Source organism: Pinus tabuliformis, chromosome 8, assembly GCF_031772625.1.
Source record: "Pinus tabuliformis cultivar Carrire ecotype Pingquan chromosome 8, CPIR1, whole genome shotgun sequence".
NCBI lineage: Eukaryota > Viridiplantae > Streptophyta > Pinopsida > Pinales > Pinaceae > Pinus > Pinus tabuliformis.
In genome coordinates, this window is record NC_142294.1 from 1,894,983,103 (window position 1) to 1,895,007,055 (window position 23,953).

The following is a 23,953-nucleotide window of genomic DNA, read 5'->3' on the forward strand; positions in this document are numbered from 1 at the left end:
CTAGGTTTGGTTCTCGAGGAGGGAGTTGTACTCCTCCTCCATGGCAGACTCCCAAGAGGGATGCCCATCAGCCTCAGAATAAGGCTTGTGGATTAGAGGATTGAACCAAATGACAATGCCGGGATGGCGTTGGTTCAGTGGCAGTGAGGGCAAGAGGAGGTTCAATAAACTCTGAGCTAGTCCTCCACGGATCAGAATTATCCCCCACAAGACCATTTCTAGCAGCTAGGTGGTCTTGTGCATATATCTTACTTAAGCTCCTTGTTCTTTGATTTATGACAGGGGAAGTTGATTCACTGCTGGAAGCCCGATCTCAACTTGGATGTGGATCATCATATGCATGCACTGGATTTGTATTTTAAGACTTTGTCTCTGCATATGCATTCTCTACCTTGGCATCTGCATGCTTTGTATCTGCATCTGAGTGTACTGAGTCATTAGCTTGGTCATGATGTAGATTAAAGTTGGCTGCATGCGGCAATTGAGGTGCATGCGAGAGACTTTCCTCAAATTGGACACTTCACTCAATGATGAGCTTTTCGGTAGAGGAAATCAGGAGTCAATATCCCTTCACACCATGATGGTGTCCAACAAAGATTCACTCAATGCTCTGTGGATCAAGAGCTTTCCTCATTTCAGAGGGGATCCTGGACCATGCTCGGGAGCCGAAAACATGGAAGTGGGTGATCTCTGGTTTAGTGCTGCTCCAAGCCTCAAAGGGGTTGGATCCTTGATAGATCTATGAGGAGAACTATTCTAGAAGTAGTTAGCACAATTAAGTGCTTCAACCCATAGCTTATGAGGTAGTGACTTAGCATGCAGCATGCAGGAAGCCATCTCTTTGAGAGATCGGTTCTTTCTCTCAGCAACTTCGTTCTACTGCGGAGTATATGGAATTTTGTGCTGCAACTGTATGCCGGACAGAAGGAAAAGATTTTGAAGTGCTATGTTAACATATTCCCGCCCATTGTCTGTATGGAGGGCTTTGATCTTTCTCTCTGACTGTGTCTCAACTAGTGCTTTGAAATATTCAAAGTGCACAAAAGCTTCAGATTTGGCCTAGAGACTTCAGATTTGGCCCTGAGAAGATACACCCAAGTATACCGTGAAAAATCATCAATAAATGTAAGCATATACCTTGCGTTGTTGATGGAAGGATGAGGAAAAGGCCCCATGAGATCACTATGGATCATATCCAGAGGAGAGGATGCTCTTTGAGTTTTTTCGGTGTCAAACTTTTCTCTAGGATGTTTGCCAAGGACACACTCTTCACAAACTCCTTTGGAGAAACTGATATTTGGCAAGCCTTCCACCATCTCATGCTTGCTTAGCTGCTACATATACCTGTAATATAAGTGACCAAACCTCTCGTGCCAAAGCCTACTACTATCATCAGAATGTTTAAGCAATAAGGAGGATTCAGATTCAATAAAGTCAGAAAATGTATACAGTATAGCTCCATTTTTTACCTCACCGGTTGTAATTTTGGAGTTGCTATGTAGGTCATATATGTTCACTGCATCTGGAGTGAGTTCCACTCTCTTTCCGATGCCAGAATGAGTGATCTGATAAACTGAAAGTAGTTTTACCGAAAGTTTTGGAACATGAAGCACATCTTCAAAGATTCCGTGTAAAAGTTCCACTCTACCTTTTCCGATGACCTCAATAGGTGAGTCATCCCCCATGAGGATGGGAGGTCCTTTGCATGCATCCAAAGAGCAATAGACTTCCTTTGTAGTATCCATATGATGTGGCAACAAAATCTATAATCCATGCATCAGGGGAAGAGTTAATTGCAACTAAAGCATGAAAATTGTTACCTTTCCCATGTGGTGTGTCACACGGAATGAGTCGATCTTGTGGACAAGATAGACCTTCCTAGAATCTAAAGAAGACCTAATGACAAGCAAACCAATCACAAACGATCTTTCTCTAAGTATGCATTTATAAACAAAGGCAAACAAGTGTTTTAGGCCTACCTTGGGTCCAACGCAATTTTGTGGAAGCCTCGCTCCTTTGATCCAAATGAGCTCCATTATCGCGAATCTGCAAACACAAACAAGCAAAAAAATTAAATAGCACCTGAAAATCCAATATCATAAAACATATTTAACATGAAATTCAAGGAATTCATGAAACAAATGACATGAGACAATTTGTTGAGAAAAATGAATCTGATTGTATTAATTCAAATCAAAGAAGAACTTTAAAACTTGTGCCTTGATGCTGTACAAGCTCCTTCCAGGGTCTAGCAAGAAGTCTCCTCTACTTTGACAAGTTTCACTCTCTTCCCAATGAAGCCAAAAAGGTATGTGATCTCTCCTCTCAAGCTCAACTAGGAAGTCTTAATTTCACCAGAATTTACCCTCAAAAATGTTCAGCTTCCAACCTCTCCAACAACAAGCCCAATGCCTGAATTTATAGTGCAATGGAGGGAAGTTACTAGGTCCTCCTTCAAAGGGATAAAGCCCTCCTTCAAAGGGATAGCTCCTCTCATCAAGGGATTAGCTCCTTCTCTTTTGGGATGCATGAACCACTTAAGAGCGGCCAATCCACGTCAAAATTCCTTCTAGAATCATCTAGAATTAACCCAAAGTGATTTTTTTAGAATAAACTTGTGCCTTTTTAACTTTCACAGGGGTCCGCACCCACACCTTTAGGGATAGAGCGGGCAAGTCTGCAGTTTTTGTAAACAGGAGGTGTGGGACCGCAGGCAATAGTGAGAGAAAGTGCGGAACCCAAGCTTTGTTGATTTTCAATGTCTTTCTCTCATTTTCAAAGCTTGACTTGAAGAGCTGAGGTCTGAGACTTGCTTAGGAGGACAGTACAAGTGATGATAGACCCATACTGACTGCAAATAATCATGGTGACGATATTTTTGTGTACCAGATTACCCCCTAAAGTGCGAAGTCTGTAGTAGATGAGGATTTCATTTATCATTTAGGAAGAGTGAAGTACTTTATCATTTCGAGGATCATCTTGTGGAGAGCCCGGTCAGAACCTGTAAAAACATTCAATGCAAGATATATATATATGAGATCATATCATCGTTGAGGTAGGCATTCCCATACTCAGATCAAAACTGACTTAGAAAACTAACTACTGCTCTGATACATGAATGATCTTGTAATACATCACAAGTATAGACTCATGTGGACACAGTATGGACGCAGCCATCTATTTATGAATAGTCCATTATATAATGAATACAAAATTCCTCGCAGCCTAGATTGTGGAAACTAGATCCAGGGTCTTCATTTCTACTTCCCGAAACAGTACGATTCTATCCATACGAATGAATGTGTTGAAGTCGGACATGGTAGAAACCACTTGATTACCAGTCAATGATGTAAACTATTAACAAGTGTGAGAGAAACCACCAGTGATGTCAATGGCTCTCAAAGTACCCAGTACAATCCATGAGATGTGAATAAATGTGTTGATGTCAAACATGTCACGGAATCCTTTGATCGAAGGTCAATGATGCAACCTGTCGTCAAAGGCGAGAAACCTACCATTGAGGGATGCAGATCCCAAGGTACTGATGATTTCTAGATCATCTTTCTAGATAATGAGCTGAAGTCGATAGAAAGAGATCCGCCGCAGGCAAGCCCACAACACGAAATCATAGATCAAGTTGAAGAAATTTAGTTGCAAAGACTGACTCAGGGATGGTCAAGATGGATGACATATATTTTGCAGATGAATGGCTTATTGGTAGTGACCTCTTGAACACATAACGACACAAGAGATGGCTTGGTGACAATTGACCCAAAGTTAATACCTAGAAACCGACTGAAGACTTTCAATGTGGTTTGATCAACTGTTAGGCAAAGGATTTCCCAACCCAGGTGAACAAAAGTGTTATGTTCAAGAGTGGTTACAAAGTATGACAAACAGGCTCATTTTTCTCTCTTTTCCCCCACCATTTCTGGCAAGTACCTCGTTATTTTTGACAAGCTTGAGGAGGATAACATTTGCTTGATTATAAGCTCATCCTTTGGATGAGTCCAACTTAGTTTAAATTCGAACCCTAAGAAGGAGTGGTTCATTCCTGTTTGTAATTGAATAGGTCCTTTACTGTGAAATTTTAATGAGTCCAGTATAGGAGAAACTCGACGTTTTCCAATTTTAGAGAGTCTGAAAAAACTTAAGAAGACTCCAGGGTTGACCTTTTTCATAAATTTGTGTCTCCCAAGCCCAAAAAATTACAAAATAATACTTGAGAGAACCGCTTGATCTTTACGACCAAGGAGTACTTTTCGTAATTAGTGCCCCTAATCTGAAAAAGTAAAAAAGCGATCAATGACACGTCATTTTATAACCAATATCGAATTCGAAACGACAAAAATCCGGCAATCTTTTCATGTTTTTACGGTCAGAAAAGAGCTGTAAGTGAACCGTCTTTTAGTTTTGTTTTAACGAGTTTAAAAGAAAAACTCGGCGATCTTTTCATGTTTTAGGAGTCAGAAAGGAGCTTAAAGGTGACTCTGAATGTTTTTTCGTCGAAAATGATAGATCTCGCCTGAATAATCCGTTATCCTGAACAAAAACGCAAACATTACTCGTACTTGTTTGAAATGGATAAAAATGCCGCAAAAATACCTTTCCAAAGTGAAACACAAACAAATTTGCAATTTATTTACTCAAAAAACTTATAAAAAGGGCTTTTGTCAATTCATTTTTACCATTTGAGTTTTGGGTGAGAAAATAGTGCTTTTGTTCAGAAAACTTCCAGTGAAGATTTCGGAAATTCCAACCGTCGGAATCGAACGCCGTCTTCTCCAGGTAATCCACATCATCCTACTCTTCATTTTTAACCGTTTCATTTTTTGTTTTAGGTTTTTATTTCATTTTTTGGAGGGCTTTTAGGCTTAAAACCCGCGCGTGGGGGTCCGCAGGCATCACACTGGCAGCCCGCAGACCCCGACTTTTTCTCAATGGGGAAAAAGTCAGGGGTCCACACCTTCCATGTAAGCAAGGTGCGGACCCATGCACTGTGTTTAACTCAGAGGGTGCGGTCCCCGCAGCAAGGGTTTTTAACCCAAAAATTCTCAAATTTGACCCAAACAAATTAATTTCTAGCATTCTAATTTGTCTTTTTATTAGATGCAGAGAGTACATCATGCTAGATTGGCGTGAACGAGAGCATGAGGACGTGGATCTAGCCACATTGAATCATCAACCTTCGATCGATGCATTGAAGGCATGCGGCTTCTACAAATTCTGGGCCATACCTGGCATGAGGGTCCAGGTGGATTTCTTACAGTGGCTGGTTGACAGATGGAGCATACAGGACCAGTGCTTCTTCATTGGCGGCCACCAGCTCGAAATCGATCCGGCAGACATATATTTCTTGATCGATTTGCCTAAGAGAGGCGAAGACTTGACCCTATTCGGGACTAGGCCAAGTGGCTAGTCTGTCGATAACCTCCGGCTAGAGTTCTGCAACAGCCAGGCTAGAGACAAAGTGATAGACATTAAAACCATATCCCTTCCTAAACTCATGGTGATTGCGTTTACTGTCATCAGACTTTGCGGGAGTGTCGCATTACATATTGCCACCGGATCCCAGATGCAAATGGTAGTTGACTGCTTTCGAGTCACCATCTTCAACTGGTGCGATGTTGTGTTGTCCAATGTGAAAGGCCAACTGACCAGAGCCAAGAACAAACAACTAAAGACCTTTGGTTATGGGGCTTTGGTTGTGAGCTTTGGTCTAGAGAGGGTTCCCATGTTGATCCCGCAACACCTTACTGTTGGAGCTGGGCTTCCTCGAGAGCCCAAACTGATGCGATGGGTCGCAGTTATGGCCCGTCATCCGGACGAGGGGATAGAAGTTGTTCGATTCAAACCTGAGTATTTCTAATGGTTGGAAAACCAAGTTTTTTCTATTCAGGACTTCCCTTACACTGGGGTAGATTTTCGTGGTGACCCAGACATGGCTCTTCCACCAGGAGAGCAATGGGATGACTCAGGTAAAATCATTTTTAACATTTTTCCTATTTTAATTTTTTTATTATTATTTTTCCATCGTCCCAAAACTGATAGTAAAAGTTTCAAATGTAGATGTGGGTCCACAGCGACTAGCCACTCTCCGGCCTTACGAGAGGAAACAACCAGTTGCAGCTGCGCCAGCCTAGTTGGAGAGTCATCTAGAGCACTTGACAGGAGATATTCCGGAGACCACCATAGATGACGTTCCTCGTTGACTTCAGCGCTATGTGATTGGGGTCCCAGGACCTTTTAGGAGGTTCCTTTGCAAGGTGGCCTGTGCAGTGGTTTCTTATCGAGATCATCACCAGTGATAGGATGATCGCCTATTGTGGGCACATATGACATTTTTGCTTTTTGTACTTATCATTTTTGCCGATCATAAGGTGTTTTTCAACCTATGATCGAGGACGATGTATTTTTTGACACACTCGTATATATATATATATATATATATATATATATATATATATATATATATATATATATATATCACTATTACCGGCTTATCTTGTAAATCATGTTATGGAATGGTTTTAAATTTACATGTATGATTATTGCAAATGTCTACTTAACATTCGAGAAGCAATTGCATCTGCTAATGTATTTAAAGATCTTGGAATATGCTGATATTCAATATAATCAAATTCATGTTCCAAGAGACGCACTCTAAAAAATAATCTCAATAACACTGGATTTCTAATGGCATACACTCTATTAAGCTGTAATACAACGAGTTCATAATCTAACCTCACTATCAAACTCCGAATCCCAAATGAAATAGATTCAGATAATAACTCAATCACTGCACTATACTCGGAAATGTTGTTCGTTGTTTGACCGAGGCTTACCCCATGCATAGATACCAACTCGTCAGAGGGCGAATAGATAACCCAAGCTGCGGAAGAAATGTTCCGTGTATTACGACAAGCACCATCAGCGAAACCAATGTATGTTTGGAGAGGCATCGACATCTACAATATCAAGAGTAAAACCAAGATAAGCAGGAATAATGACAAAAAACACTCTCTAAGCTAAGCACACTTTTTAAACTAAAACACACAAGCTAGAAAGAAAAATTATCCTAACTAAAAATCTCCATACCCATTCTTTAAGCATAATACCTTTTCAGGTAAAGACCATTTCTGGGTTTACCTAAAGAGTCCCCGTCAAAGTCTACCAATTCATAGGCCCCTTTTGCTAGCTTTTGCTTGACAACATAAGGACCATGCCACATAGGAACGAATTTTCCAGCGCCTAATTTATCATTAGCTTGATCGTAAACTAAGACTAGATCTCCTTCCGAAAAATTTCGAGGGGTCACATTTCGATCATACTGAGCTTTCATACATTTTGCGTGAGTCTCGATTGCCAATGCAGCATCACGTCGATTCTCATCTAATTGAGCCAAGTATAACAAACGTTTTTCCTCTTCGGAAGTGGCTGGAAGTAATTCGATGGCCATTTTCAATGATGGGATTTCGCATTCAATGGGTAACACAACTTCCAGACCATAAACTAGTTGGAAAGTAGTGAACCTTGTTGATGTTTTTACTGATGTTTGATACGCCCAAAGCGCTGAAAATAGCATGTTATGCCAATTCGACCGATGAATCCCAATGATTCGTCGGATCATGATGACTAAAATTTGTTGATGGATTCAACCAGACCATTAGCTTGTGGATAATAAGGGGTTGAACTATCGTGACGCAAACCAAGCTGGCCTGTAAGTTCGGTCATCATAACATTTTGAAAATGATGCCCATGATCAGTGATAATCGCTTGTGGGACACCAAACCTAACAATTATATGATTGAACACGAAAATTGCAGCTGTCTTGCCGTCTGCCTCAAATGTAGGGTTTCAATCCGAAATTACTGTAGTTTTACGGAGTAAAATGTAGTGACGAAAACGTTGGACAGCTTGAACAGCTGCCAATGCCAATTTCTCCACATGTGAGTATTTTAGCTCAGTTGGATTTAAAGTTCGACTAAGGTAATATATCACATGTTCAGTACCGAATTCATCTTCCTGAACTAATACCGTTCCAATGGTGGAATGAGAGGCGGCGAGATACAAGAAGTAATCCTGGTTGTAGTTGGGAGGATGCAATAACGGTGCATGGGTCAACGCGTGTTTTAGTGCATCAAAATATTTCTAAGCTATCTCATCCCAATAGAATGGAGTACTCTGTTTCAACAACTGGGTAAAACCTTTTGTAACCTCGGCGTAGTTAGGAATGAATCGTCGTAAAAAGTTTTCTTTCCCTTGCAAACTTTGGAGTTGGCGAAGACTCGAAGGAGGAGGCAATTTGACAATAGCTTCGACCTTCGAGGGATCGACGCGAATGCCAGCTTTCGAAACAAAAAAACCCCAGCAATCGACCCGTTTCTACACAGAAAACACACTTGTGTGGATTCAACCGAATCCGATAATGCCTACACCTCATAAAAATTGCTCGTAAATGGATGAGATGATCAACTTGATGTAATGAATGAGCAGGCAAATCATCGAGATAGGGTTGCACAATGTGCTTGATGTCATGAAACGCATAAGACATGGCCCTTTGAAAAGTTGCTCCGACATTCTTGAGCCCAAAAGGTAATTTGCAATAAGCAAATGTCCCCCATGGACAAATGAAAGCCGTTTTTGGTTGATCGGCAGGTAGAATATTGATTTGATTGTATCCGGAAAAACCATCCATGAAGAAGAATCTCTCGTTGCCGGCATAATCATCAATGATTTGATCGATATAGGGAGTTGGGTAATTGTCCTTTGGACAGGCTCGATTAATGTCCCTATAATCGATACATATTCTTATTGTCCCTTGCTTTTTGTTAACCGGAACAATATTCGATACCCAATCCGTTAACGGGATCGGATAAATGAAACCTGCTTTGAGTAATTTTTCAACTTCTGCTTTAACAACAGCAGTTTTTCTTGGGTGAATCTGACACAAACATTGCCGAATGGGTTTAGCATCCGGGTAAGTCTTGATTTCATGAACAACAATCGCAAGATCAATTCCTGGCATTTTCTCATAGGACTAGGCAAAAATTCTTGAAATAGGGCCTTATATATTTGAATTTCGTTTTCTATACATGAGGCACCTATATGAATGTTCTCAACAATTCCAGGCTTAACCGAAATGTCAATAGGAATAGTTCGAGGGATGTTTCCCAAATTTAACTCTGACTCAGGATGTTTCATTGGATTCTGAGGTTCCTTGACATATTTAGTCGTAAAAATTGATGAAAAATCATTTTCAAAACGATCGTTCTTGGGTAAAAATGAAGATCTGTGATGGAGATCTTCCCATGGCAAATCATCTACACATAGGATTTCACGAATTTTCTCATCAGAGTGAACAAGTTCAGAAAACGTGATTGAATCCGAGCTTGATGTGAAAAGTGATTCCTCACGGACCACATTCATTAAGTCAATTTCAGTTGAAGATGGGTTGGTAAACAATTGCACGGCCTCATACGCAATTTCATATGGACTCAAAGGCATGACATCACCAAATGATTCTATCTCAAATTCAGAAGGAACGATCCAAGGATCATCATAAACAATGGTGTCTGATGTAATCATATGGATGGTTGCAAATGAAGATGATGCGTTGATCGGAGGAAAAGGAAAATTTCCCAGTAAACCGGCATCTTTAACTAGTCCTACTCCAACATCCTTATACGGGATATTCATTTTACCGACATGCTGAATACTTTCAGAAGAGGCTGGGTCAGACGAAAAGTAAGCCAGCTGGTCTATTGTTACGATCTTTCCATTATGAGGAAACTTTATAACCCGAAAGACCGATGAAACGACAACTGTCATAGCGTAAGACCAACTACGACCCAATAGAAGGTTGTAATCTAGAGGGGCATCAACCACCTCCACATCTAGATTAACGGTTTTTCCTTCAACCCCTATAGGCAAATCCTATAGAATGCCAAAAGGATGAAACCCACGACCATCAAAGGCCTTTAGAATCGTCGGGGATTGATTTAGCGAAGGAGAACCAAGCGATCTCCAACACTGTATCGACATAATAAACGTTGAGGCTCCCTCATCAATCACAGTCCGATGAATAGGCCTGTTTTTTACTATCACTGGAATCTGGAAAGCCATTTGATGAGGTAAGCGTGGTGTACTATTTTCTATATCAAAAATTATTAGATTCGAGTCCTGAACATCAACAGCTCCTATAGCCGACAAAAGTAATTTACGCTGTGCTGGGCATGATTGCAGCACTTCCAAAGCCGACATTGCTGAGGGTGAAACAACTAAATCCTCAACAATGTTATAGTTCTGAGCCGCTCTCGCATGTGGATTGAAAGCTGACTTTCGAAGTATACCCTTGGCGGGCGGTTTGATTACCAAGTCTGGATTAGGTTTCTCAATCTGTAGTGGATTGGAACCGGGAGCTGAGGTTGATGGGTTAGAATGAGAAGATTATGCTTCTTTACCATCAACAGAACTTTTACTACCATAATCATGCGATCGAGTCGCAATCCTAACATGGGACATCATCAGTATGGGTTCTTCATTTGCACTCGAGGAAGAACCTATCATCTTACTGTCTTGACTTGGAAAAGGATCCTTCAAAATAGCAGGCGTTTGGGAACCTTTGACAATCTTCGCAACCTCTACACGATGAGGGCAGTCTCTTGTAAAATGTTCTTCGTCACAAATGAGACAAGGATAACGAGGTTTGCATTTTTCATCATTGGATTCCGATTTTTCAGGTTTCTCTTTTGAATTTTTGTCCGTTTTATTTTTCTTCTTCCCTTTCTTCTTGCCACCGGATTTTGATTTGGCTGTAGATGACTCTACAACGTGAATATCAGAGGAAATCTCCGCGGAAGAATCTCCTATCGAGGAATCAGGAAAGGTTATGATAGGAGAAGAATTCTTCTTACTCTTAGTGTTAACCGTACCAATCATACCATTAGCTGCATGAGATCCCGAAGGAGCTGCAGCGATTTGATTTTTCTTGGGAAGGTCGGGGATTTTCTCGTGTAACGTACCTGACTAAGTATAGACCAAGTCAAGGTACTGTGCTTGAGCAATTACTTGCTCCTCAGTAACAACTCCAGCCTTAGCTACATCTTCAGTGATCTTTGGCAACAAAGATTTTACAAACCACTTAGCCAAGATCTGATCCGGAATAAAAACCTTCACTAAATGCCGTCAACGTCTCCATTCATGAATGTGATCTGAAATGTAAGTGGACGTCGATTGCTTTAATGAAGTTAGTAACTCCGTGCCATTGTCATATCTAACTGGCAACTGAAAATGAGTTAAAAACGAGGTAGATAACTAACTAAAATTATAAAAAGTGCCTCGCGGTAACTCAATGTACCACTTGGCCGCGAGACTAATTAGAGTGCGCTGGAAAAGTCTTAGACGGATTGAATCATCTGAAATGGAGTTAGATGCACACCAGAGATGATAAGTCATCACATGGTTCGACGGGTCCTCTCTCGATTTACCTTCGAACTTAGGAATATCACTAGGCAACTTATTTGGCATTGGCGGCCAAAACAAAAGATAATTAATGGGATCGTTCGTTAGGCGCGACAAGTCAGGCAAGTCCAAAGTTGTGATAAACGGTAACTGACGATTAGGGTCCCTAAAATTCTGGGTCATGAGACCAGCCCCAGGAGGAGGATATCCAAGACAACTAGGAATAGGAATTGCATTTGGGATATTGTATCCTCCCAAAAATCCAGGATTAACCGGACCGTATTGGGGTTGCTGAGGTTGTTGATATGTGTACCCAGGGTACGGTTGATACTGATAGACTGGCTGCTGCACAGCAGGACCGAATTGGTACTGTCCCTGGTATGGTTGATAAGTAAATTGTGGTTGACTTGTGACAACCGTACTTGAACCAGGTTTTCCTACAGGCGTCTGAACCGAAGTTTGAATCGTGGATCCAGACAGAGGTAAAGACGTCTGAGGAGTAGATACAGGAACAGTAGAAACCAGAGCTGTCGATACTCCAGAAGTAGGTGGGGTAGATTGAACAGATGTTGCAGCAGTTGTAGCAGTAGTTTGAGGCGGAGTACGAGGCGTACTAGGCCCAAGCTGAGAAACTACCGAAGGTACAGAAGTTTGAATAGAAGACTGGACAAGTTGCTGGGGTGTACCAGAAACTAAGGGTTGTCCGGTTTGAGATGACAACTGTACATTTGGTTGCAAGACCTGTTGAGTTTGCGATGGATCCCACACTAAATTCGTTTCGGGGTACAGACCCATAACAGGTTGAGAATATTGAGGACCATAACCGGGTTAAGGGTAGGATTGATAATTCAAAGGTACATTTCCCATTTCTTGAACATATGATTGACTGGAGGGTGGTTGGAAACCTTGGTTCGAGTGTAGACCTTGGGGTTGATACCCTTGAGGCACGTACTGATACTGGGGTTGACCTTGAGGCATAAATTGATACTGGGGTTGAACTTGGGGTACATATTGAGTCTAGGGTTGACCTTGAGGAACGTACTGTCCCGTAGGTATGTATTGTCCTTGAGGTTGCCCCCTAGGCACAAATTAGGTACCTTGAGGTTGCCCCCCAGATGATAATTATGGATTTTGAGGCTGCCCCCCAGGCGGTAACTGGCCACCTTGAGGTTGAGGATTAGGAATAGTACCAGACATCATGAGAATATCTTCTACACTCAATGGTTTAGTACCATTGCTTCCAGTTAATAACCCTTGTTCAATAGGTTGAGGAGATGCTCCCGAAAAAGTACCAGAAAGTGACTGATACCCAGAGGGAACAGAAGGATCACCGTACAAAAAGGATTCTGGCGATTGAGTAAAAATGGATGACTGTCTTGACATATTTAACGGAGGATAATAACCTCTAGGTGTTGGGTGATAAGGAACACGAGGTGGTGAAAAACTTAACCTTGGGTTTTCTAAGAAATTAGTCAAAGAACGATACCAAGCACTGCTCCTAGTTGGACTGTAAGAAATTGATTCACGCTCTCTTAGTTCAATAGCAGGTTGATTTTCAGGGATAGGGATGCCTACTTCTTCTTCCGGAGCAAGTTCTTCGATAGCTATAAGTCCAGAAGGAAGATTTTGGGTAATTATTCTTTCTACCCTAGGTGAACCAGGACCACTAGAAGCTGGAGAAGCAAACCCCGATGTCGGAGTAGCAGCAAATTCACTTTCAGGTTCGGATATTTCGGTTCCTCACCTATATCACTAGTAGATGAAAAGCTACCAGTAACTTCGGAAACAGACACTGATTTTGGATTATAATCTGCTACTAAAGCTTGAAAATCAGGATGCACCACCAAAGAAGACTCTCCTTCTTCAAGTGACCCAACTCTACTGTCTCTAAGAGTTACGAGGACTCTTAATCCTTCAGGCTGGCTCGGTGAAAACTCAGGAGGTTGGCACCGAAGTCTACGGGACGATAATTCAGCCACGATTAAAAAAATTTAACTACTTCACACGCAAACAAAGTAAAATCTCAATGAAAACCACTTGAAGCCTCTATAGAACCAAACAAATTTGAAACACACGCCTAAAGAATCTAGGAGATCAAACACACACAAACAGTAACTTTCCATACTGAAAACACTAGTTGGTGATGAAATCCAACGTCGCAGAGTTCAATACAGAAATGGCGGTTGGAACAGTTACCCCGGCAACCTGCTTAATGAATAGACCGGCACAAGTTCCTCCACTTAACCGTCTCGAGTGAAGAGAACCCCCCAGAAAATCCAAGTGAGTCTAGTCGACGTCTGCTCCAGGTACAGTGGGATCTTCCCACCACTGTCACCTTAGGAAGAATCCTAAAGAATATGGTCACTAAGGTTACCAACTGAAACAAATATACCTGGGGGAACAGTCTACGATCCGATACGCACGCAAGGGCAGAGTAGCAAGCTCAATACCCTTGAAGGCTCCTTGACATAATCCAAGGTTTACCAACAAGTGACCCCAGGCTCCTCGACAATGGTTAATCCGAGGTTTACCGTTTTTAATACGTGAATATCTAGAGTCGTTCCCAATGAGGAAGGATTGATTCCCACACTAGTTCAGACACGATCTCGTGCTTGATAAATTCAACAATTGGATTTCTTCCCTACCACAAGATACAACTACTTGTTTGTTTTTACTGTCTTGGAGAGTTAATTACTCTCCTACTCCAAGACACTAACCTAAGCTATGTTGGTGTATCAGAGCCCTAGAAATAAAAATATTATTAAATGAATTTTAATTTAAGTGTTATTTTTATTGGTTTTTTTTTAAGTAAAAAGGTGCGGAGATGAAACTCATGGTATGAAGACTTGACTCAAAATCACTAAAAATGCACTTAAGATGATTAAACAATTTTTTCCCTTCGATGAACTTCTAGCTAGGAAAGAGTTTGAGAATGCAAATACTTTGTAAACACAAATCTTTCTTAACAAACAAATTAAAAGAAGAGCTTTTGTCCTTTCCAATGCACTCAAAACGAGACAACTAGTTATTTTCACAAAAATTTCCCTTTTCTTTTCAAAGCACTCAACCACTACAAAAACAAACTTTTTCCAAAAGAGATTTTTTTTTATTTTTTATAAAACACTCAAAACTATGAAAATGACTAACTTTGAGATCTATAAATTATAAAAACCTATTTGAAGTCAAAGCCTACAAGATGTCTTTTTAAAGGATGTTTTACTTAGCTAGATGTAAACTAAGGACTAATTTATGCAGAATCACAAATCAGTCAAAAACAACCAATTTTGTTTTCTTTTTTAAAAATGAAAATCCAAACTTTTAAACACAAGCTTTTCGAAGTTTTGTAAACAGAAAACACAAAGAGGATTCCTCAACAAGGGTAGATTTCATAAATGTTCAGACTCATAAGAAGGTTGGTAGAAACCAAGGTGATCTGAGGTCCCTACAGCTTCTAAGCTCAGAGATACTACAAGACCAAAATGAAAAACAAACCCAACAAGCAAAACTTCTAGGAATTTCACCTAAAACCATAACACCAATGAAATCAACTTAAGGAAAGCTTCTGACAGGTTATATGCAGGTCTGGGCAGTGGATAATAACTTCTAAACAAAAACTAAGCTGACTAACAGAGGAAATCTTAGGTTTTCCAAAATTTTGACAGGGTTCGCAGGCCCACAGTTAACACAGGTGCGGTACCGCTCTGTGCTAAAAGCAAAAGTGCGGATAAGTACACATTGTGTCAAAAGCCTAGGGTGCGGTCCTCTCCCAAAGTTATGAGAAACAAAAAATAACCCTGGATCTACTATTTCTACCCAATTCCACACACAACAAGCCAAAAACAGAAACAAAAACACAGTTTCTCAGGTCAAAGTAAAAACAAGGAAAAAATCAAGTTCCCCAGCGGAGTCGCCATTTTGTCACACGGAATGAGTCGATCTTGCGGACAAGATAGACCTTCCTAGAATCTAAATAAGACCTAATGACAAGCAAACCATTCACAAACTATATTTCTCTAAATATGCATTTATAAACAAAGGCAAACAATTGTTTTAGGCCTACCTTGGGTCCAACGCAATTTTGTGGAAGCCTCGCTCCTTCGATCCAAATGAGCTCCCTTGTCGCGAATCTGCAAACACAAATAAGAAAACAAATTAAATAGCACCTGAAAAGCCAATATCATAAAACATATTTAACATGAAAGTCAAGGAATTCATGAAACAAATGACATGAGACAATTTGTTGAGAAAAATGAATCTGATTGTATTAATTCAAATCAAAGAAGAACTTTACAACCTGTGCCTTGACGCTGTACAAGCTCCTCCCAGGGTCTCCTCTACTTTGACAAGTTTCACTCTCTTCCCAATGAAGCCAACAAGGTATGTGATCTCTCCTCTCAAGCTCAACTAGGAAGTCTTAATTTCACCAGCATTTACCCTCAAAAATGTTCAGCTTCCAACCTCTCCAGCAACCAGCCCAATGCCTAAATTTATAGTGCAATGGAGGGAAGTTACTAGGTCCTCCTTCAAAGGGATAAAGCCCTCCTCCAAAGGGATAGCTCCTCTCATCAAGGGATTAGCTCCTTCTCTTTTGGGATGCATGAACCACCTAAGAGCAACCAATCCACGTCAAAATTCCTTCTAGAATCATCTAGAATTAACCCAAAGTGAGTTTTTTAGAATAAACTTGCGCCTTTTTGACTTTCACAGGGGTCCGCACCCGCAGCTTTAGGGCCAGAGCGGGCAGGTCCACATTTTTTGTAAACAGGAGGTGCGTGACCGCAGACAATAGTGAGAGAAAGTGCGGAACCAGAGTTCTGTTTATTTTCAATGTCTTTCTCTCATTTTCAAAGCTTGACTTGAAGAGCTGAGGTCTGAGACTTGCTTAGGAGGACAGTACAAGTGATGATAGACCCATACTAACTGCAAATAATCATGGTGACGATATTTTTGTGTAACATGGTGGATCCTCAGTTTTCTTCTTGGCACCCTAAGGGATGTGGTCCCCATGGTTGTGCTTCTGAAGGATTTCTACCATTTGGTCATTTTTTTTCTTCATGCAAGAGGATTCCGAATGGAATCCTCAGTGACAGTAGGTGCATTTATCTCCTTTCTTCCCTTTCTCATTTCTGGAGCCATAGGAGTCATTGAAGGGCTTGGTGTACCCTTCCTTATTTGGATGGGAATGTGCTTTTCCCTTTCCTTTTTGTTGCTGAATTTTCTGATTTGAATAAGATCTATGATTTTTATTGTGGCTGTCATCATGCACAACAAATGCATGTGCTTTTGGAGGTTTGATTTTCCCCATGCTAATGAGTTTATCTTGCTTAAAAGTGACGAACTCCATGTACTCTTTGAGAGAAGGCATAGTGTAGGATTTACCTATCGCGAGCCTTACTGAATGAAATGTAGACAGAAAGACAGAGTATTCTGGTTCGAGCTTTGACATAATAGAGAGAACTTGGTGACTCTCCTCCTTGGATTTGTCAATTCCACAACCCTTGAGTTGCAGCAATAGATCATTATATTTGGTGAAGAAGTCTTGAATTCTGTCATAGTTCCATGGATCCAATGAGAGTAGCTCCACTTTGAGCAGATGTCCTCTCATCTCATCCTGTTTCCCGTAGAGTTCTTGAACCTTTTTCCAAATCTCATTGGGAGTACTGCAAGCAGATAGATGAAACTGTATCTTTGGGGAGATGCACATGCATATGGATCCATGGGCCTCATCCATGCGGTTGAGGTACTTGGATTTCTCTATGGCTGAAGTGGGTTCCACTTCTGCAGCCATGGTAATCCTGTACAACCCTTTCTGATGAAGGTATCAAGCCATTTGGTCCTTCCATTCGTGATAGTTGTACAGTGTTAGCATTGATGCTTTGGGAAACTCCATTTTTTGTCGATCTTCGATCTTCAAGCTATAATACCTACAAAATAAAGTATTGGTGTTCCTTTTATCTAGCAACATGTGGGCTCTGATACCATGTAAATGTGTTAGAAAAGCTGCACAGATGACCCAAGCTAGTAAAGGTTGAACACACAGCTTTGCAGAGAAAAAGCACTAAAAAAAATCGAAAGAAAAAAATAATAATTATTGATTAACTGAAAATAGGTTACGATGCTCATGATATACTACATGAGATTCAACTAATACACATCACTGGGTGAATATCCCAAGCTAATGTGCCATAGTGGTGATCAATGAGAGGACTCGACACATACATCAAGTTCCGTAGAGAACTAGCCAGTTGCGGAGTGAAAGGAGGAGAAAATCAAGGAATAAATCATGCAGAAAGGATCTTGCATGTAGTCCCATGCATGCATGGATAGTCAAAGGCGCCAATCTGGTGATGATTCCAATGTTGAAGCCTTGCATGTTAGTGGATCCTCTAACTAAGTGTCTGCATGTGCCAGTAATGAAGGTCCTAGGCGTGTAGTACCTCCAACATGCGGCAACATATTTTGTGAATAAGATAATTAAAATACCACGAGATAAAATGTTTCAATGCCTTAGCCATGAATCGATGTTTCCAAGGTTGCCGGAAAAAGAATACAGTCATCGCTCCTCGCGCTGCATTCACGCTCCCTAAACCACATTGTTGGTGTGCAGTTGTGTTGGTCACATTACAAAGCAACGACTTTATGGGGTCAACAGGTAGGAACATCATCCATTCGAGGGGAAGATAAGCCAAGATGGACAGTCATAGAGTCGCATGGATAGTTTCATTTTACACCTAGGAAGTGCAACCATCATTGGGATGCAATCATGCGACCTCTCTCAAGGCTGCACTATTGCATTACAAGGCTCCAAAAAATCTCTAGGATGTAACCCTTGTTGAATTGCAACTCTGTGACCTGCTCGATGAACCTCTCAAGTTTGTGGCAACGATGGGTGTCGAGTTGTGTTACATACTTTAGTGGGAATCTCTGTAAGAGCACATTTTCCCATGCAATAACACCTTGAAACAATACCATGCATTATGGATTTTGGAAGTGCACTGATCATCCAACGAACTTTGGAAAGGCATGAAAATATGAGCCAAGTGCACCAGAAAAAGATTTGACACACATAGATTTTGAAAGAGGTATGAACAAATGTAAGAGTGCATGAAACCAAATACTGTTGGGCTATATTATGACGCATTTGGTTGTCAGGAGGCAACTGAAGAATGGGCACAAGTGGCATTAACACATACATGGAGCAGTACTCGACAGATTCAAGTTCAAAGTCACAGTATTAAGCTTTGGAAGTAGCCAAAAAATGTGACCTGGCCACCTTTGCAACTATGTGACTCCTCCTTGGGTCACTAAGTCACATAATTTCTCTCGGAAGATTTAGTGGCTAGTGTACCCAATCACACTCCTTGTGAGGCCCCCACAGGTCGTGTTTTCTTCCATGAGTCTATATTTAAAAGGTCCCGATCACATGATCATGAGGAGGAAGTTCATATGGAGGGACACCAAATTAAGTTCCTGGAAAGTGACATTTTCTTCAATTTTGTTGGGGACCTGTATTGATGCAACACTTCCCAAGAGCTTGAAAGTAGAAGGCAGTGCCTAATACACATAGGTTCTACTAATTTCCTTCCCAAGCCTTGATCTAGATATCCACCTTGTAATGGGCATAAGGGACATAAATGTTGTAAAGTGGTTCACAACATCTCTGGATCTAGATTTATTTGTACACATTTTGAAGATTGTGAGGCATGTTGGCTTAGCCTAAAAGGAAACAAGGATTAATCAGATAGTTGTCGGTGTTTAACCTTTGAATCAAAGTAGTGAGGAATTTGACATAAATTCATGAGATCTGAGGTGGATTCCTTTGTAAAGTGGTCGAATTGAGGGCGGAGTGTTTCCATTCAATGCCAAACTGGGGGTAGAAGGAGGAGTTGGGCGCTTCATATGCTTCAATGAAGTATTGTTGCCTTTGCACTAGATGGCATCGGATATCAATCTAAGTCCTACATTGAGAGACATTGATGGTCATCTTAGGGATCACTTTTGTTCCCTCTCAAACAGATTTCAGAAATTGAATCAAATCAAAGACCCAAATAGGTAGAACAAGCAATTGGAGGAGCTCATTGGAAGGATGCGAGAATGCAAACAACTTGTTAAAGAATTTGATCGATAAATCAAGGAAGAATAGAGTGGAAATCCTCTTAAGATTAATAAGCAACTTAATGAGAAAAAAAATAGTCACTAATCAAAAAACTCAACTCATATGTTGCATTAAGAAAGACGTATGCAAGTAGTCTTGGAAAAAGTAGAGTATAACTTTTTGAGAGTGAAACTATAAGTGGCGAGGCTTTTGTTAAGGAAAATGTTTGAGTGGCATCATAAATGACTAATCAAGAACTAGTAGAAAGTGGAACAAAGATGATGGATGAGACTGATCAAATAATAAATGTGACCTAGGAATGACATTTGAGACTTTCAATATATGTTATCACCACAAATCTTCATTCCTGAAGGGAGCACGAGATCATGTTACATGTAATGCGACTATTAATGGAGGTTGAATAAAGAATGCAAGGAAAATGGGAATTGCCAGGGTTTGAAGTTGGTGGTCTATATGTGATCAGTTCCCATTATTTTGGGCTATTCCTGGCAAAAGGTTCGTAGCAACAATCCAAATATAAAGAGGGCACCTTGGGTTGTAGCAAACGATAAGTATTACAATTGGAAAATAATGAATGGAAGCCTAGCCAAGATCTTGCAAATGTCACTTGTTCCAACAGCATTGTTACCCAAAAGGGGGGCTATATGGAGGTCCAATTAATGCCTTTTCCTCAGCTAATTAATTGTGTTTTAATATCATTCTTTTCTTATAAATGTATATGACAAAGTCTTTCGTTTGCAGGTAGGAGGAAAAGAGTGAGAAAATTGACCATGTGAAAGGAGCCAAGGTTTATCACAGAAGCTATAGAATGGAAAAATGGTTCCACATAGGCTCTAGGAACCACTTAGCCATACCTAAGGTGCCACATCAAAAGGTTGTCGGATGAAAGCAAGGCACAAAAGCAAGCAATTCAAAAATTCATTAAAGTCTTCATGATTTCACAAAAATGTTAGCAATGACAACCCTAGCATTTCTCAGAACCTTCTTTTATCGACGTGTAAATTCATGGTGTCAAAAACTATGCTAAGATTGATTGAGCATGTACTAGGCAGTAGGCATGAGAGAAAAATGAGGAAGCTCATGAGTCATGAGGGTAGGTCAAGGGTCACGGTAAATGAACAATCACTGCATCTCTATAAATGTGATCTCATGCCTCATTGTAAGAGAATTTTAGCACTTGAGTTGAGGCTAGGACTAAACAGTTTATTTGTGCTCGAGAGCTAGAGGCACTCATCTCTTGGAAGCTAATAGAGGAAGCTATAGTGAGGCTAGGGTTTTTAATTAAGCAATGGTATGAGCAACCCATGTTCCACTGTTGGGATTTGACAAATTGCAAGATATGTACTTGTATTTGCAACAGCAATAATAAGATGTTCTTCATTTCTGGCATTGATTCCCATGCTTGTTCATAGTGGTTATATTGGATGTTTGATATTTTCACTGCATTTGTATGTGTGCATTCATACATGTAATATGTTATGGACTGGTTCATAGTTGTTGTATGTATGTTTGCTTTCGAATCTATGTTTACTTATTTCTCGCCATGTCAGTGATCTATTGTGAACTAATTTGCAATTAACCTTTGGCATGTTCATGTTCATGTATGTCTCATTGGGTTTTGGCTCACTGATCCCTCTTGTGGCATACTCCTTCTTATTGATGTTGAGACTTGCTTGTACCTCTTTCTGTAGTTTTTCAATCTTGGGCTGATTTTGTTTCATTGTCTGGGCATTTCATTCTTATCCCCACTTTGACACCTTCTCATTTTACAGCCAATAGGGGAAACATTCATGGTGGCAGTCGAGCCCAAATATCGGATAGGGCTTTGATCTCAAACAATGTGAGGTCTAATTGGGACTTCACACAGGGGAGACCCCCCAGTTTTTGGTGGTACATTCCAACCCATCAATAGATTCTGAAACCTTGAGAGGAGCCATCTAAGTGGTTTACAAAGAGATGTCAAAGTTGCATCATACTGTGGCCCCTATCCTATCCATACATGCCAACATGAAAGAAAAATCCTCCATGATGACAGAGGTTGTAGTTGTGGAAAATATTCATGAGTGGACAAACATGTATCCATAGGCATTGACAATTCTCCCAAATAATATTGGATCACCACCCAGAACGATAAAGTCTAGTTATGCATTAAGATCCAATCACGAGATAAGCTAGCGAGAGATGTTGACAAGGTTATTTCTTCTTACAAACATCTTCTGAGTGGATTCAAGTCAGAGATCGAGAACCATGGGGTTCCTTATATTGGGGCAGTTGGAGAAGTGAGGAAGCAGGAGGACATCCTATAGGAGGTTCAAGAATTTATCGGCACTTTTAGGCAAACTCCCAACACAAGTGAATTTCATGTCACAAAGGCGAACATTACACGGTACGTGGTAGAACCAATGAGGATGTACACGAAACTAGTGACTCTAGCCAATCAAATCAAGGTCAAAAGAAGCACTCTCATTCTGGACACCCTTGAATTCTTACATAGACGTGATGAAGATTAGCCAAAGATAGCTCCAATAGATGTTGAATACAAGCTCTAGCACACCTACCTCGTGGAGCAATTGCACATAGATGTTCCAGAATTATCTATTACTAAATTGATAGGGTAGAATTAACTTATTTTGTTGAGAATAGCAAGATAAGATAGAGTAGAAAAAAGTAGGAATTTGAAGAGTCATAAGGAATTCTAAAGGTCATGAGGAAGTTTAAGAGTCAACGATATACCAAAAGTCACCTTCTTTTTTATAAATACACCCTCATGGCATATTGTAAAGGACTTTTAGCTTTGGACTTATTATGGTGCATATTGTTTTGAGAACTTGTGCTCTTTTAATAAATGCAAGGAGTAATAGTAGATTTCCGTTGTTGGATTGGATGAAGACTTTGTACTTCGACGCCATGAATAATATTAACTTGATGAATTGGAAGTTCCTATGAGCTTTGGTGTACTGTCTCCACATGTATCTTCCAGTTCTATGAGTTTTCCTTTGCAACACATCGATGGTATATGATATGATGACCTTATGCTTATGTTGATAAACTGCTTTATTGATATTGGCATAGTATTATTGTGGATTGTGCACTCACTTGTGTTTCTAAATTCTTAACCATATTGAACTCATTCTTGGTTGTTAAGTTTATCCTTTAGCTATGCATGGTGTTATTTGAAGTCTAGCTAGCGATGCTTTGCTTAAGATTCATGCTTTGAAGTTCTAATATTGCTATTTATAGTATCTGTTTTATGGAGCATTCATCAGTTACTCACTTGTGTTTGTTGAAGTTTATACGTTCTATTTAGTTGATATTACCTTTCTTGTTTGAAGCAAACGTCAATCGCCTATATGGAAGTCGGGCCTACATACTAGACGGGATCCCTAAACCAAACGGTGTAGAGTCTAATTGGGATTCTTCATAGAGGAAGTCCCCTAGATGTTGGCTGTAAATTCCAACTCGTAAACAGATTTGGTGCTAGAAGGAGGGCCTGATGGCCAGCACCAATAAACACCCTCGCATTGAAACTTCCCATCAACCTAGTAATCAACCCCGTCCTACTTCTCCCGAAACACCTCTCCATCTCACCTTTCAAAGATATCCATCTCGGGGACTCCCAACCTCATCCACTCGAGGATGCCCCAATGGGAGAGGAAGTTCCTCTCTATGAAGTCAAGTACGACCAGTTGAGGGCTTTACGCCCTATCACTAGTCAATTCACTAGAGGTTTGAAGTGCATCCCTACCACTAGCTCACTCCCTAATCCACGCACCTCTAAGCCTCATCATACATGTCAAGATGTCCTAGTTAATTCGGTACCACATTTGATTGGAATGATTTTGGATCATTATACGGACGTTGTTGAAAGAATCTCAATTAAAGGATTGGAAATCCCCCTGACATTCGAGAGGGAAGTCCCAAGAAGCACAATCACAGGAGATAATGATAAATTGCAGCAGGAGAATACACGGGAAAATAATCAACCATCGTTGGAAGACACGAGTTAACAATAAATCGTTGAGTGGAGACCCTGAGGTGGCCCAAGGGTAGGGAAATTATGAGAATGTCAGAAATTGGATTAATATTTACTATTATATCCTCCATGTAACGAGAAGCCTTTCAAGTTCCTAAGGAACTTGGGAAACTTCAGAAATGTTAGGAACTTCATAGACTTAGGAAATTTGAGTGTCCCTCAAGGTAATGGCAGACAACCACCCCACACCAGTGAAGGGTCTAGGTCGGGTAGTGAAAGCAATTCTTAGGGAAATTCCAACCATGTCATATTCCCTCTACCACCAAGAGCCAACTGTTGACAACCTTTAGCTTGGATGGCTCAATCCCCTTTAGGCATTTGAGGCCCCCTTCACGATATGC

The 23,953-nt window shown here is 40.6% G+C and overlaps 1 pseudogene; it reads left to right on the forward strand.

The window, feature by feature from the left end:
• The first annotated feature begins 19,396 nt into the window (after nt 1-19,396).
• Nucleotides 19,397-19,875, forward strand: LOC149243959 (putative plant SNARE 13 pseudogene; annotated as a pseudogene).
• Nucleotides 19,876-23,953: the final 4,078 nt, after the last annotated feature.